Source organism: Pan troglodytes, chromosome 19 (genome assembly GCF_028858775.2).
Source record: "Pan troglodytes isolate AG18354 chromosome 19, NHGRI_mPanTro3-v2.0_pri, whole genome shotgun sequence".
Classification (NCBI taxonomy): domain Eukaryota; kingdom Metazoa; phylum Chordata; class Mammalia; order Primates; family Hominidae; genus Pan; species Pan troglodytes.
The window spans coordinates 36,034,689-36,039,284 of record NC_072417.2 but is presented as its reverse complement, the minus strand read 5'-3'; the positions used below and the strand labels follow the sequence as shown (position 1 = coordinate 36,039,284).

The window sequence follows — 4,596 nt, the reverse complement described above, 5'->3', positions numbered from 1 at the left end:
GCCGAGAATTGGAGGGCGGGCCTGAGATCCATTCAGCAGCACCCCAGGGCGTGCTGTTTCTCACAGGTTGCAGCCTCTTCCAGCCCCTTTGCTTTCTGTGACAGAGCTGAAAGTCTCATTTCCTCTTTGGCTTTCCCTTTGAAATGGGAGAGAGGGTGGTGGGAGCTTAGCTCCTTCCAGGCCCATTTTACAGGCAGAGTAACCAAGGCCGCGACTGCTGGAGAGAAGCGGAACCGGAGTTCCCGTGCCCATTCCTGTTGGAATCTCGTGTCTGTGTACTGTTCTTTAAGATGGGCTAGAGAGAGTCGGGGCAGCTCTTCTCCCGGGTTTTCAGGCCTGGGTTGCTCTTCTGGGCACTTCCTGGTGTTTTCTTCTCTTTGCCTGAATCAGGCCTGGCCTCAGGCCTGGTTACAAGAAGGTTGGAGGCTGGCTGTCTTGTGTTCATGTGTCACGCCAGGCCTGAGACCATCATTGTCTCTCTGAGATGGTCCACGCCCCTCCTGTGAACACAGGGGCTACAGACTATAGTATAGTTCTTGCCACGTTCCCGAGTTTTGGGGGCTGCTCTCCACATTGGGATTCCACCAGGATGCTGGTCTGCAGTTTCCTGCAGGCAGAAGGCGCTGGGTTCTGAGTTGGCTTTAGGTGGAACCCAGGTCATTCCTGGGTATGCCTTGGGAGGGCGGCGAGGCTGGCCGCAGCTGGGCCCAGCATCGGAGAGAATTGTGTCTCTCTGGAGACCCTGCAGCCTTCCCACCCACCAGGGAGCTTTCCATGGGCTGTGGGGAAGGGGTCAGTGTCGGGTGAGGGAACACCAGCTTCACCTCGGCTCATCTGGGCGTGGCAGACGACTGCTTCCTCACCTGGAGAGTGTTCAAGGACAGCAAGAAAAATGAGGGACTTTCAGGGGCAGCTGTGTTTTCTGACTCAGTCATAATGCCCCTAAAAATCCTTATTGTTCTTGCAGTGTGCATCGGGCAGCGGCCAGCAACCTGCCTCTCACCCACCTGGCCCTTCTGGGAGGACCGGGACTTCCTGGGGTCAGATTGGAATGTACGTCCAAAATAAGAGTGAATGGGGATTTGCTGATTATTAAAACAATTTTGTTTGCGTGCATTTTTAGCATCTTCTCTTCTGGTGGAGGATTGGAGTGGCTGAGGGTCGGGAGGGCTGGACATCAAGATATTCCTGTGCAGGTTGGAGCCCAGGAGGGTGCAGGAACTCCCTGGTTTGTGTGCAATGAAGGCCTGGAAGAGCCTAGCTGCACGAGCAGTGCCCAAGGAAGGTCATCTTCTGGGTCAGTGATGTTAGAGGCAACAGAGTGGGGCTGGACAAGATGCCCCCCAACCTTTCCTGAGAAGTTGAGGCAGGAGTAGAGGAGGCATCTATCTGCGCAGGAACTTGCATTGTATTTTAAAATAGAAGGCAGCCTGGCCAACATGGCAGAACCCCATCTCTACTAAAAATACAAAAGTTAGCCGGGTGTGGTGGTGTGTGCCTGTAGTCCCAGCTACTCGGGAGGCTGAGGCATGAGAATTGCTTGAGCCCAGGAGTTGCAGGTTGCAGTGAGCCAAGATTGCACCACTGCACTCCAGCCTGGGCAGCACAGTGAGACCTTGTCTCAAAAAATAAATAAAATAAAATAGAAGGAGCCTCAGAATCCACTGTCTGTCTGAGACCCAGTGAACTAGCCATTTTGAAAATAGAACAGTGAATTGACCCTCTGCTGTGACCCTGGAGCTTGCTTTTCCTTGACTGAAAGTTCTCATGGGTCAGCAGGGGAAGTTTACCCTTGAGGTATTTCCAGGGTCTCTAGGTGCAGCTCAAAAGCTCTCGTCACTGGAGGAGATGACCACGTGTGCTCAGCATTTGCAGAAGTCCAACTGCCACGATCTTCCCTGCAGCCCAGCCCTGGCTCCAGTGGGCACTGGCCGGTGCTACTGTGACTACCTCCACACGAGCTCTCCCAGAGACAGTTTTGAAGGAGCTGGGTTTGCTCAGGAGCCTTGGCTTTTTTCTGCACAGGGCAAGGACAGTTCCAAGGTAAAGTTTAAACATGATGGCATTTATCCTTTCTTGGTAAGGGATAGCTGGGGCTCCCATGAAATGCTATTCTCGCAACCTCCAATGGACAGGGGTGTTGCAAAGGTTCCTTCATCCCCGATCAGCTTCCCGGCCATTTGCTACCCTCAATCATCCCCTCCCATGGGGCCCCTTTCTCCTGCCCTTCATTCCCCTGAACCTCCTTGTTCTTACATGTGTTCCTCATTCTTTTTTTTTTTCTTCTTGACATAGAATCTTAACTCTGCCACCCAGGCTGGAGTGCAGTGGCCTGAACCAGGCTCACTGCAACCTCTACCTCCTGGGCTCAAGCGATCCTCCCACCTCAGCCTCCCGAGTAGCTGGGACTACAGGCGCACACCACCATGCCTGGCTAATTTTTGCATTTATTGTAGGGACAGGGTTTTGCCATGTTGCCCAGGCTGGTCTCAAACTCCTGGGCCCAAGCAATCCTCCTGCCTTAGCCTCCCAAAATGTTGGGATTATAGGCGTGAGCCACTGCACCTGGCCAGTTCTTCATTCTTTACCACAAAACATTTGCAAAAGATAATACATCAACTTTTTTGGTTTTTTCTTTTTTTTTGAGATGGAGTCTCACTCTATCACCCAGGTTGGAGTATAGTGGCACAGTGGCATGATCTCGGCTCACTGCAACCTCCGCCTCCCAGGTTCAAGTGATTCCCCTGCCTCAGCCTCCTGAGTAGCTGGGATTACAGGTGCCCGCCACCACGCCCAGCTAATTTTTTGTATTTTTAGTAGAGATGGGGTTTCACCGTATTAGCCAGGATGGTCTCTATCTCCTGACCTCATGATCCACCCTCCTTGGCCTCCCAAAGTGCTGGGATTACAGGCGTGAGGCACGGCACCCAGCCTACATCAACTTTTTAAAAGAGGCAATATATCAAACATAAAACTGATTACTGTTTTTTCCCAATTATAAAATAATTGCCTTCTACTATAGGGCATTTGAAAAATACAAAGGGGCCAGGCTTGGTGGCTCACACCTATAATCCCAGCACTCTGGGAGGCCTAGGTGGGCTGATCACTTGAGTTCAGGAGTTTGAGACCAGCCTGGGCAACATGGCGAAAACCCCGTCGCTACAAAAAATACAAAAATTAGCTGGGTGTGGTGGTGCATGCCTGTAGTCCCAGCTTCTCAGGAGGCTGAGGTGAGAGGATTGTTTGAACTTGCGAGGTGGTGGTTGCAGCTAGCCAAAATCGCTGCATGGCACTCCAGCCTTGGCAACAGAGCCAGACCCTGCCTCCAAAAAACAAAACAAAACAAAACAAAAAGAGATGGAAAGGGCTTATAAATGCCCATACCTAGAGATAATGTCTGCTAATTAAATCTATCTTTCCAGCCTTTTTAACTCATGCCTGTACTTCCCCACCCAGTTAGCAGGATTGGGACTTTTAAAAGGGTCAGGCTCATAACTCATTTGAGCAATGGCCCTGTGCCCTCAGGCCAGAAAGCCTTTATTTTCTTTTTACCAAGCAGGATATGCTGTGGGCCGCTGCTGGCCTCTGGCCAGGAAGCTCAGTGATCTTGCTGGAGGGTGTTTGAGCAGGACCAGGCCTCTCTAAACCAGGATTGATGAAATTGTCAGTGAGGATGCCGGACAAGAGGGTTTTATCCCGTCTGATTTATAAGTGGGCGGCTGCATTGCTTCTTGACCTGGCTGCACAGAAGAATCACTTGAGAGCATTAAAAACATGCCAATGCCTGGTCCCATGCAGGACCCATTGGATCTGAATTGCTGGGGAATGAAAGGGCCCAAGGACTGGTATCTTTGTTTTTGTTTGTTGTTTTTTATTTGTTGTTGTTTTTTTTAACACAGGGTCTCTCTCTGTCTCCCAGGTTGGAGTGCAGTGGCTCGATCTTGGGTCACTGCAGGCTCAATCTCCGGGGTGCAAGTGATTCTCCCACAGCCTCCCAAGTAGCGTGTGGTGTGTGCCACCGCGCCTGGCTGCTGGTTGTTTTTGTTTTTGTTTTTGTTTTTGAGACAGAGTCTTGCTCTGTGGCACAGGCTGGAGTGCAGTGGTGCGATCTCGTCTCATGGCAACCTCTGCTTCCTGGGTTCAAGCGATTCTCCTTCCTCAGCCTCCCGAGTAGCTGGGATTACAGGTGCCCACCACCTCGTGCAGCTAACTTTTGTATTTTTAGTAGAGACAGGGTTTCACCATGTTGGCCAGGCTGGTCTCAAACTCCTGGCCTCAAGTGATCTGCCCGCCTCAGCCTCCCAAAGTGCTGGGATGACAGGCATGAGCCACCACGCCCAGTGCCTGGCCATTTAAAAAATTTTTTTTGTAGAGATGAGGTCTCACTATGTTGCCCAGGCTGGTCTTGAAGTCCTGGGCTCAAGCTTCCCAAAATGCTGGGATTATAGGCATGAGCCACCACACCTGACCAGTTATTTATTTTTTTTTCTTATGTTCCTCAGGTGAGTCTCTTAAGCAATCAGAGTCGGGTTAAATGCCCGCAAGCTAGAGATGGAAGAGGTTTCCTCCAACTTTGCCTTCAGAACCCGATCAAGG

General features: G+C 51.2%; 1 non-coding gene across 1 annotated transcript; it reads left to right on the top strand.

Annotated features, from left to right (window-relative positions):
• The first annotated feature begins 867 nt into the window (after positions 1-867).
• Positions 868-977, top strand: MIR365-2 (microRNA mir-365-2). The gene has a single exon (NR_035769.2). It is a non-coding gene; the product is annotated as a microRNA mir-365-2 (primary transcript).
• The last annotated feature ends 3,619 nt before the right edge of the window (positions 978-4,596 follow it).